This window comes from Lissotriton vulgaris, chromosome 7, assembly GCF_964263255.1.
Source record: "Lissotriton vulgaris chromosome 7, aLisVul1.2, whole genome shotgun sequence".
Taxonomy (NCBI): domain Eukaryota; kingdom Metazoa; phylum Chordata; class Amphibia; order Caudata; family Salamandridae; genus Lissotriton; species Lissotriton vulgaris.
The window spans coordinates 1,179,943,235-1,179,956,274 of record NC_141695.1 but is presented as its reverse complement, the minus strand read 5'-3'; positions in this window follow the sequence as shown (position 1 = coordinate 1,179,956,274).

Below are 13,040 nucleotides of genomic sequence, written 5' to 3'. Positions count from 1 at the left end.
AGGCGACTACCAACACTTTGAACACAACCCTAAAGGACTGGCACTAGAAAACCTCCTAGCAAATGTGGACCTCTACGAACCGGGGTTCAATACCTACAGTGAGAGGGTCATGACCTACAGTGCTAGAAACTCCGAATCCATTATTGACTATATCTTTGTTTCCCCTGGAATATTAAGCTGGGTCTTCTTTTACAACGCAGTTGTAGCTGCGTTCAGTGACCATAATCCAGTCATCCTCGAGCTTGCCAGCTCTGCGGGCCTACTTAAGGAGGGAACAACCAAAATGCCCGAGCTGGCTGTGCGGCCCACGGACCAAGGAAGAAGGCTGAAATGGTCCAAGGTGGTCCCATCTGAGTTCCTCGAAACTCTAAGTAGCAAAGCCCGCAAAGAATTAGATATTTGCCAAGACAATTCTAAACAGGGAGAAGATGTAATCACCGCCTTTGATACCCTGTGCGCTGTAATTTCTGATGAACTCACAGTCAAATCTAGGAAGAAGACTCGACCGACCAAGGGCTGGTTCAATAAAGCCTGCTCGAAAGCACACACTTGCCTCCTGAACGAATTAAAAAAATCACCCAGGGACAGAGGGGAAGTTGCCAGACTAAGAAAAGAATATTATAACATCATTCATGAACGCAAAGAAGCTCTCAAAAAGGATGCCTGGGCCTCACTAATGGAAAAAGCCACCTTAAGAGACAGTTCCAGCTTCTGGGCCATTATAAACAATCCCTTGTTTTCTGGAGAAGCTAACGATATCCTAGAGGCCAACATCAGTGAGGAGGATTGGTTAGCTCATTTCAAAATCATCTATGGGAGTGACCAAATATGCGAAACACCGACTATCCTCAAATCTAACTCCCCCAAGACAGCACTCTCCTTTAACATGGAAGAAGTTGAAAAGGCCATAACCAACACAGTAGGGAAGAAAGCGCCAGGCCCAGATGGCGTTCCAGCCGACATGTTCAAGGCCAATGTCTCTTTCTGGGCAAACATCCTGACCAACGTCTTCAATGCCGCCATGAAACATAGCTTGCCTGTTTCCTGGTCACACACCACCATCATTCCAATCTTCAAGAAAGGCCAGAGGGGAGACCCGAGGTGCTACCGCCCCATCTCACTTATCGACTCGTCTTTCAAAATCCTAGGGAAAGTGATACTGGCAAGGATCGACGAGTGGGCTGGCAGCAATAACATCTTATCAAATGCCCAATACGGGTTTCGAAAGGGAAGAGGGACGGAGGACCAGTGCCTCAACTTACATCTGATCCTAGGCAAGTACACTATGGCAGCCAGCGGATCAATCTACCTAGGGTTCATGGACCTGTCCACAGCCTTCGACCTAGTGAATAGGTCCAGGCTGTGGGACATCCTCCTGGAACTGGGGATGGACCCTACCTTGGTTCATTTTCTGGCTGAGGCCCATCGGGACCTAGAAGCATCCATCAGGATGACGCAGGAAGGAGCCTGCACAGCAGGATTCAAGTCTACCAGAGGGGTGCGACAGGGGTGTATTCTCGCCCCAATGTTATTTACACTCTATATTAATCACCTTGAATCTACACTGGAGCTGGCAACACTCGACGTCCCGCGTTTTGGCAGACTGTCCACCCCGGTCCTCCTTTACGCGGATGACGCGGTGCTCGTGGCACGTACCCCCCTTGGGCTACAAAGACTATTGACATCCTTCGATGCTTTTATGACCTCCCTTGGTCTAAAAATCAATTCAGACAAGTCCCATGTTATGGCTGTAGGCGGCAGAAAAAATAAGGATTTGAAGACTTTCTACTGTGCTAACACTTCTATTTCCAAAGTGAGAACTTTTACCTACCTGGGGGTAGTATACGACGATAAGGGTACGTGGACACCCCAAATATCCGTCAAAACCAATGCCATGAAAAGAACAGCAGCAGCCATAGTCGGCTTCTCAAAACGTCTGGGTGGTAAGCCCACGGAAGCAATGCTGGCACTCTACAGAGCGAAATCAATATCAGTAGTAAGGTACGGGGCTTCCATCTGGGGTTACTCGAACAACATAGAAGCAATACAGATGGAAGAGAACAGATTTTTTCGTATGCTTCTAGGATTACCTCAATCAACAGCCACTTTCTCTGTCCATATGGAACTAGGCCAGGGGTACATCAGTGACATCATCAAACAATCCCCTATCTCGATGTGGTTAAAAACATGGCTGAACTCCAACTTAACTCTGAACCACACAATCATGAGAGACTGCCTACTCCTGGACAATATGAAAAATATCCCGTGGCTAGCATATATTAATAAAACACTAACTTCCCTGGGCCGCCCAGATCTCTTCCACACACCAGATGGCATCGTTAAGAATGACCTGGAATGGTTCAAATCGACTTTTTTAAAAGTGAGAGAAATGGAGCGGGAGAGCTGTGAGCTTGCGAAACCCACAGTGAGGGAGCACTATATTTCTAAAACTACACCGGCCATTGAACCTTATTTAACAGTAGTGTCTATTCCATTACATCGCTGGTTATTAACCAAACTAAGACTTAACCAGATTCACTTTCTGTTAAATGACTCTAAGGTATGGGCCAAGCCAGAGGACTTAGCGGCCTGCAAATGTGACGGTTTTTCTCTGCAGGACACTGCTCATTTTATGTTCTTCTGTGGTATATATGATCTGCCCAGGAAAAAGTATATTGTCCCATTGCTTAAGAACAAGGGGTTCGTCCAAATCAAGCCTGCCCTATTTTACTTAAAAAAATTAGACTCACCACTAAATATGTTTAATGTCGCTAACTTCTTGGTAGCTGCTTTCCGCATTAAAAAACGTTCTGGAAATAGATAATTTAATAGTCTTGACAACACCCTATGGAATTACTGAAAAATTGCTGCTTTTTTTTTTTTTTTTTTTTTTGTAAATATTTTAACTGCTCTATTTTAACTGTGACTGCAACCCGATGTAATTGCACCCCTTAATTATGTATTTTTGTCTATGTGCTTTTTATGATTCGTTATGAATCGAAATAAAGTTGTTTTGAACTTGAACTTGTCTGCAGGTCTCAGCACAAAAGAAACTTTTAAGGGAGTTCAGCAGCATGCAACAGTAACCATGTTTGCCATGGAGAAATCCCATATAGCCGCAAACATCTTGGAAGACTTTATCAGCAAAGTGTTTGATTGGCGGGGACCCAGAGGTCTCAGAAATTAATTTTTTGCTGCTGATGATGGCAATACTGTAGTTCAGACCACCATGGCAGATGGTGGCTTCATCCAGGTCCAGTGTTTGCTGTATTGCATCAACATCCTTGTGCATGACTTTCTCAAAAACTGAGACCTAGCCAGCAACTCACTGACCATCTGCAGAAAAATCTTTACTCATTTCAGCCATTCTTTTAAAGCCCAGAAACAATTAAGGATCATACAGCGTGCTAATAGAGTACCACTTAAAGCTGTCTTATAGGAGGTCCCAACATGTTGGAGCTCAAACTATTTTGTGTTCCATCTTTTTTTAGAAGTATACATCGAACCATGAGTATGTAATGCATAGAGGAGGGGATGCAACTAAAAGCATGACCATTGGGATAGACAAATGTAAACTAGTAAAAAGCCTGACAGAGGGTGCTACTTCCTTTCAAGATTTTCACATGTGAAGTCAGCAAGGAGGACAGTACAAGCAATCCTGTTATTGTATCAGCTAAAAGAGCAGCTAAAAATATGTCTGACAGTTTCACAGCTTTGGTGATGAATACAAAGATGTGTATACCTTGGTTCAGAGCTTAATCCTTCGCTTGACTGACAATACAAGGGTGCAAAAAGACATATTGTCATCCAAAGAGTGCATCTGTTCCACAAAACTGGATCTATGTTACAGAAAAATACTGCCCACTTTAATTTCTTTTTCAGAAGGAGATGTTTCAGAATACAAGGATTGGATTGTTGAGCGAGGGTCCTGGAAGGAGAATGTCTGGAACATAGAGTTCCTCTTACAGAAAGACGTTCTGGAGTGCCTCCTTTAATTTCCAGACAGGGCAGTTATTTTATCTCACAGCAGTCAACACCAGCAACAAGAACACTAGCAGCAACAAAACCAACAGGAACACAAGAATCATTCACAACCTCTGCATTGACTGGGTATCAAAAGGCAAGGCTTAAATCCAGGGCAGAGGACCCAAGAGAGGTCTATATGGGTCAGAACCCTTGGTGTATTGGTATGTGAAGGTGAACCATTGACACAGCTCAGCATGCTGGCAATAAAGTACCTGGCCTGTCCAGTAGTCTGTTTGCTGAGCATGTGTCCAGTGCAGCTGGCACAGTGATTACAGTGAGAAGTAAATCTCTCAACTCAAAACGTGGAGAGATTGACCATGATTAGAATGAACCAAGCTTTTATACCACTGAATTACACAGTTCCTGAAACACCACAGCAGGAGGATGAGGGTGATTGGTCAGACTCAGATCAGAGTGAGTTAGAAGACCAACATATGGGTGAACCACCTGAGCTTGAGGACAAACTCTACTTCGCTGACTGGGTAGGCCATCATAGAATTTTTATTGTTGAATTGCTTTGCCAAAAAAGAAACATTTATATAGCTTGGGGAACATTATATTATTTATTGTGTTTTTGTTCATGTGTGACTGACTTATGCAGGCCCTCCATTTTAGTAGGCCTGGGCGCAGTACGCGTAGTCGCGCTACGCGAAGCTACGCGAAGACGTTCTCGCACTACGCAAGCTTTGCAAGCATGCGTAGTTGCTTGCCGGACCCGTTCGCAAGGCGTTTTTCTTGTTTAGGAGTGCGTTGTGCGTGTTCGGGGCGCTATCTGCATGCTCGGTGATCGTAGCTCGCGAACTTACCCATGTGGTGGGCTATGGGCGCGGCCATCTTGTTTTTTCAATTGTCCCGCCCGCTCGCGTTGCCTTATTTCCTGTTCCGGGTCACGTATATTGTGTTCGCGTTGTGCATGTCATGTTCGGGAACGCTTTCTACGAGAAATATCGTGCAAACTTACCCATGTGGTTGCGACAGGTGCAGCCATCTTGTTTTTCACTCTATGCTATGGTTCTGGGCCTAGTTTTCTACCCTGGTTTAATCTTTGCAATCTTTAATTATTTTCAATGTTTTTCTCACTTTTTTATTTATCATCTCTGTCTCTCTGTCCCTAAGTTTATATTTTGTTATTTATTTCTACTTTCACTGTGTTTTTGTTACTTTTCTACTGTTTTATTTTACTTCTTTATTCAAACTCCTACTTCTTCCCCCGAAATAATTTTTTTTCTTCTTTTCTTTTCTGACTCCACCCCTGAACCATGGCCAAGGGCAGCAGTACCGGCTTTAAGGGCAAGGCGCCTGTGCCCAAGAGCCGGCTGCCGTGTGGCAGAATGTACCCTGCAGGGGTGCAGGCCCAACAACATTTCCAAGAGGCGGAGGTGACCGCCCTGGTTTTCTTCATCCAGCGCCACCTCCCCTTGACCTTGGCAGCAGGAGGCAGGCCAGGCTCCGGGTACCTTACCCAGGAGCGTCACCGCTGGTGGGCGAAGGTGCGCCGGGCAGTGTTTAGTTGCTGGGGGATCCGGCGCACCCACCAGCAGCTGGCCCACCGGTCGTCAGACATCCTGGACCGGGTGGGGGGGCCTGTTGGACCTGCTAGGTGTCGAGGTCGTGGGGCTTGGTGAGTAGCTAGTAATATATAGTAGTATAAGTATTGGGTATAATTCTTGGACGAATACCACAATTACTGGTGCGCTGCCACATAGTTACATTGCAGATCAATTCTATTTCAAAATCTTTTGTGATTGTATGACGCAGGTGCTGCTCGGCACTTCTCTTACTTGTTTGTAACTCTGCGCTAGCTTGGGCTGATTATTAATGTTAGAGTTTACTTTAGAGAACAAAAGTTAGTTAATGCTATTGCTAGAGTCTAGTCCTTCCATTGTCCTTCAGTGAAATAGTGGTGGATGAATAGGTTTAGTTCATATTTATTTTATGGTCTGCGTGACTCCTCCTCTGTCACTGAATGCTTCTTTTTACGCCAGTTCATCATAGAACCTTTTTGTAATTTGTTTAGTGAGTGGTAAGCTTAGCAATAGCAGTGTCAGTCAGTAGCAGAACAACATATGGCGCTACCAACCAACAATTTGGTGTATGCACAACTTTATGCATGTGTCCTCCATCTCATCTATGCATTTTTGCTGGCAAAAATAAAATGGAAACAATTAGCCCGTTTGGAATAGGTGGTGTAGGCCAGGTGGCACTGGTTTTGTTAGTATTCTGCAATCAGAATGATTATGGAACATTTGATTAGTGTTCATATAAGTAGACGGTCCGTGAATCCGGCAAGCCAGTAGTCATTTAGATAGGTCAATTTTATTGCAATTGTTGTTTCCTAAAATGTTTGAGCGTTTTTTTTAATGATTTCTTTGTTTCACAGCACTCAATGTTTCTTTCTTTCTTTATTTTTTCTTACATGATCAGCACCCAGGGGCAAGAAGACGGGGTCCAAGTTCGCGGGACAACCACCAGAGGAGCGCTCCTCTACCGAGGCTCCTGCTGCTGGCCCCAGTAAGTCCTACAATGCTTATATTATTAACAATTATATTTCCCTAACTTTTAACGCACATTATTTTTTCCAAACTATTCATTACGCTTCCTCCTAATTCAATTTTTAACAAAAGCTTCTTTGATCTTCATTATCTTATCCAAATTTTGGTTATCCCTGCCTTTCAGTTCCTTCAAACTGTCTCTGCTATGACTCTCTGCACTACTACTAGTAGACTGTTTGTAGCTAAGCTTGTCCTGTTGGCCACTCTTTAGTTAAGGTTTTCTTTTGAATAAAGCTGTGATAGAACAATAGCTGTAGCCACTGGGTCCACTCCTGTCCTTTGCAATGTCCTCTTTAATCTCTAGGCTTTGACAATTCCCACCAACAGAATGTTCAACCAGATGTTTGTCTAGTATTTTTTGTTAGGGTAGTAGTACATACTACTACTGTTGCGGGTATTCTACAGAGCCACATACAAAACTATGCACAAGAAAATAGGATGTTGGTGATGGTAGGTTAGACCTTACTTACACCTCAGTCAGAGAACTCAGAACCCACAAATCACTGACCGACTAGCTATAGTGTCTCAGTCATTAGTCATTATGTCCCGAACCACCACATGAAGATACCAATGATTTTATTGCACAACCCAGAACATAACACCCTTTCACTCACTCGTGAAAATCAACAACACCACAGACATACCAAATATACCACAGAGTCTATGTGCAAGTTCAAAAGCTTTATTTTTTCAAATAATAACAAGCTTTGTAAGTTGTTCCATGAAATTACATCCAGCTCCAACATGCAAAATAAAGAAGATTACAACTAAACATTTGTACAACTAGTGCATGATAGAGATCTGTGTGAATTCTGGGGGACCCCTCACCGTTGAACGTATACTGGTTACATGCATCTTTCGTAAGCTCTGCAAATCTTAGGTTCGTAGAAGGGAATATTCTGCCTATTATGAGAAAAATGGGGCACGTTAGACAGTATAATACAATTATGCAAGCTTTTTGCAGTCATGCCAAAAAGTGTAACATAATGGCTAAGCAATAGGTACTAACCGAACCCCATAAAAAAGTGGCTTGTTTTTCAACCTCTTCACTTGTATGCAACACTCATGTGGCGTCAAAGGCGTCTTACTGCGCAACAAGCTGCAAGGTAACTTGCGCAAAAGAGTAGACATGAATCTAAAATGGTTACATGGATCATGCTAACTTTGCAAAGACTAACGTAGGAGTAGAGGTGAGATTACCCTAGGGACCATATATTAATACTACTAATGTCTGTCTACTGACTCTACTGTAGTACGCAATTTGGACTAGTGATGATTTATGTTGTACTTTAACTGTTTTTTTAATCTTCCTTCCTGGTGAAAACGAGTAAAATAGGGGGAGGTGTGCAGGCATCTAAAAAGGTGCACTTGTTTTAATAGGTGCACTACCAGTACCAACCACCAATGCCGGCGGGGCCAGCAGCGATGCCAATGCTGCCATTCAGCAGGGGGCAGGAGATGCGGCACCTGCAGGAGTACCATTGGGGGAGGAAACAGCAGCAGTGGGCAGAGGAAAGTTATATTCATTACTTATTGGCATTACTAGCTGGAAGGTGAACACTTCACTCACTGTATTGTGAGACTTATTAAGTAAGTATGAATTTGAATTTGTACTGAACAATACACAACAGTTGAAGAAGATACCCTTTACTTAGCATTACCAATGCATTAGCAATAGCATTACCAGCATGAGTTGAGTAAACAAAGGCCTCTTCTATCAGACTCCAACTCAGCTGTGAAAGTTATGAAGACGACTAAAAGTCAGATGACCTTGATGGATGTGTTGAACAGAAAGGGAAAGAACTAGGGTGTAAGGACGAAAGAGATGTAATTTTATATGACTAGCAGAGAAGGATGGTTTGGAAGCAGCATGCAGGTGGCTGATAGGAATCAGATGCATGGGTTGTTGAAGGATGGGTGGAAGGTGAAAGAAGATGCCTTCATATATTCAAAATCAAAAGAGACTAGCTAGGTTTAAGCAGGAAAGACTCAAAAGGAGTACGTATGTCAAGGGAAACCAGTAGGTTTTATTTGAAGGCCCTCACCCACCAACCTAGTTGGTGGCATGCTTCATCATCGGGCCCCACCGCAGTGGCACCTAACGTGCCCCGGGTGTGCTTCGACGCCAGGTTACTGCGGAGCTGGTATAATTGCTGAGTGTGCAATGTGGTGAGTATGAAGGTGAAAATCTAAAAGGCCATACAGAAATCCCAGCACCCGAGGGTAAAAAACTATTTTAATAAGACTGGGTATCTGTTGGCTCGTTAAAAAGGCAGACGGACACAATGGAGTATGGATTATGACCTCCAGTGTCCTGTGTGGTCTACATGTTTCAGCCTGGCCTTTCTTAATTTGAAACAGGCTTTCCTCAGGACCAAGTGAGTATGTGTGGGGGTATTAAAATACAGTGAGTGTGTTTCAGGTTCTATGTGTAGCACACACTAAGGTGCTATATGGGTGAGAAGGGGATTCCCTCTCGCTTTGCTACATATAACATAGAGGGGGAGACATACAGACGTACAGGGTAGAGTCATATTAGCATATTGTTGCCAAAAAACACAGTCGTCATTCCACCGTCTTGTAAGGTGAGTGAGCGAACTATACATGGCTAAAGTGTGGTCTTGTCAGTGGCAAGACTCAAGTGAAGGTTATCTAGAAGCCGGTTGTAGTGGTGGTCTAGAAAACGAACATATCAATGTGAGGTCCATGTAAGTGAAAGAAAAACAATTATTATCCTCACACAGTGTTTAGCTGATCAAAGCCTCCTTGGGTCGCCTGGCAGAGAAAGAGACCCTAAAAGAAGGTGGTATTGGTTTTAAATAATTATCCGACCTGTAAGGGAAAACCTCAACACCTTACCCCAACAGTAGCTGTAGTGCGCAGCCTCATTTACTCACGAAACTGTCGATCTAGTTCCTCCCTGGACCTGTAATCCTTCTGCGGCGCCCGGATGTGAATGAGGGCTGGCCGAGCCTGTTTATTTATAGGTTCAGTCATTGGTTACACCTGGTTTAAGGTAGAAACAGAGGGAGGGGTAGCCGCGCTGAAAGCGCCATGTCACGCGCGCTCTGCACATGCGTTAGGAGAGTAGCAGTCCCTGTCCGGCGCGTGCGCCTACTGGAAATGTCTATCTGCGCATGTGCGGGTAGTTCGAGGCTACCGCGCATGCGTGGAAGGTGCCGCGCATGCATCGAAGGATGTGTCAGCGCTCATGGTAGCGCTAGGAAGTATTGAAACCTTTTATGAGGGGCAAAGGATGTCAAAAATGATGGTGACACTCGAAGGAGGCAAAGGAATATTATACAAATGTGAGAAGGATTAGTTTATGCACAAAAATAGAGAGGAAGGAAGTCTCAGACATTGAGTGTGGGTAAAGCACAGAGAGGAAAAGGAAGACTCAGTTATTGATTGTTAAGCGAATTCCAAGGTATGGAATCATTAAGTCCCTCAGTATGGGTTGATAGACGATAAATCCAACGCTGTTCCTTTTGGAAAAGAAAATTTTCATTGTTTTCAGTTATGGGGAATTGCTCAATCACGGTCCAAGTGAAGTCATTGGGTGTGTGATTGTGGGACAAGAAATGGTCAGTAAGTCTACTAATGTTTTTACCACATCGGATGGTGCTGCGATGTTCAGTCATTCTTGTCCGTACCTTCCGGGTAGTCATACCCACGTACCTTAGGCCACACCTGCATGTCATGAGGTACACCAGGTTAGAGGAATTGCAGTTGGTAAACTGGCGTTGTGTCCATACCTTGCCCGGTTCTAGGTCCAGGGTCTTTGAGGGGGATGTAAGGTGGCACACGCTGCAATTATTGCACGGTTGGTGTCCCGTAAGTTTTGGTAAACCCCAAGCATTGAGGATGGTGTTGTCATTAGTGGCACAGTTCGGTCTGGGTCATAAAACCTGCCGACAAGGGGGGAGGTATCGTGCTCATGGATAAAACAGATTATGACACCGAATGTCTCAGACTACTCAGTGACACCAGGAATTACAGACCACTCAGGAAAGACCCTACTGAGGAACTAAGCCAGAGGATACAGATCTTGGTGAAAAATGCTCGGGACGCAGAACACATCTCAAAACAGGAGGCCGACTACCTGTGCTGCAAAAATGCAAGAATCCCATACTTCTACATCCTTCCAAAGATACACAAAGGAGTAACCCCACCACCGGGAAGACCCATTGTGTCTGGGAACCAATCACTCCTAGAGCCCCTGTCACGCTTTTGCGACTTTTTCTTAAATCCATTGGTACAACTCACACCTTCTTACATCAAGGATACGAAACACCTTCTAAATGTAATCAAGGAAACCGACTACAATCCGGAAACCCAACTCCTTGTCGGATTGGATATTGAGAGCCTCTACACCAGCTTACCGCAGGACGCAACATTGGCAGTACTGGAGGAAGTCTTAACTGAAACTGTTTGGAACCACCATACTCCACGCAGCTTCATAATGGATTGTGCCACTCTGGCATTAAAAGACAACTATTTTGAGTATGATGGCAAGCTGTACCTACAGACCAATGGCACAAGCATGGGGAGCGTTTTCGCTCCCAGCATAGCTGGTCTTTACGTAGCCCATTTCGAAAAGACACACATACAATCTGTGAATAATCCCTACGCTACTAACATCAATGTATGGCGTCGATATATCGACGACATTCTGGTAATCTGGGAAGGAAATCAGGAATCCCTGGATCAATTCCTCATGTGGCTCAATACTCGTGACAACTACCTGAGGTTTACCTGCACTAGTAGTGCTTCCGAATTAGCCTTCCTGGACCTCACCATAAAAGCAGGTACGGACGGCTTGACAACCACAACTTACCACAAACCTACATCAAGGAACTCACTTTTGAGGTTCGACAGCTTCCACCCTAGACCTCTACGGGAAAATCTCCCCTATGGTCAATTTTTACGACTGAGACGCAACTGCAGCCGAATTCAGGACTACAAACAACAATCAGCCACTTTAATCCATAAATTGGAAGACAGGGGATACCCCACCAGGATTCTGAACTCCACCTGCAAGAGGGCTCGAAACCAAAATAGGGAGTCTCTGCTTGAGGCAACAACAAGGCCCCCTGGAGAACCCACTTTGACATGCGTCACCACTTATAATACCGTGTCTAATCAGGTCTCCAACATAATCACCAAGAACTGGAAGATTATCAATTCAGGCAACCGAAACTGGGAAAAACCCAGATTCGCATACAAAAGGGCTAAGAATCTGAAAGACTCTCTAGTACACACCAGACCCAGACCGAACTGTGCCACTAATGACAACACCATCCTCAATGCTTGGGGTTTACCAAAACTTACGGGACACCAACCGTGCAATAATTGCAGCGTGTGCCACCTTACATCCCCCTCAAAGACCCTGGACCTAGAACCGGGCAAGGTATGGACACAACGCCAGTTTACCAACTGCAATTCCTCTAACCTGGTGTACCTCATGACATGCAGGTGTGGCCTAAGGTACGTGGGTATGACTACCCGGAAGGTACGGACAAGAATGACTGAACATCGCAGCACCATCCGATGTGGTAAAAACATTAGTAGACTTACTGACCATTTCTTGTCCCACAATCACACACCCAATGACTTCACTTGGACCGTGATTGAGCAATTCCCCATAACTGAAAACAATGAAAATTTTCTTTTCCAAAAGGAACAGCGTTGGATTTATCGTCTATCAACCCATACTGAGGGACTTAATGATTCCATACCTTGGAATTCGCTTAACAATCAATAACTGAGTCTTCCTTTTCCTCTCTGTGCTTTACCCACACTCAATGTCTGAGACTTCCTTCCTCTCTATTTTTGTGCATAAACTAATCCTTCTCACATTTGTATAATATTCCTTTGCCTCCTTCGAGTGTCACTATCATTTTTGACATCCTTTGCCCCTCATAAAAGGTTTCAATACTTCCTAGCGCTACCATGAGCGCTGACACATCCTTCGATGCATGCGCGGCACCTTCCACGCATGCGCGGTAGCCTCGAACTACCCGCACATGCGCAGATAGACATTTCCAGTAGGCGCACGCGCCGGACAGGGACTGCTACTCTCCTAACGCATGTGCAGAGCGCGCGTGACATGGCGCTTTCAGCGCGGCTACCCCTCCCTCTGTTTCTACCTTAAACCAGGTGTAACCAATGACTGAACCTATAAATAAACAGGCTCGGCCAGCCCTCATTCACATCCGGGCGCCGCAGAAGGATTACAGGTCCAGGGAGGAACTAGATCGACAGTTTCGTGAGTAAATGAGGCTGCGCACTACAGCTACTGTTGGGGTAAGGTGTTGAGGTTTTCCCTTACAGGTCGGATAATTATTTAAAACCAATACCACCTTCTTTTAGGGTCTCTTTCTCTGCCAGGCGACCCAAGGAGGCTTTGATCAGCTAAACACTGTGTGAGGATAATAATTGTTTTTCTTTCACTTACATGGA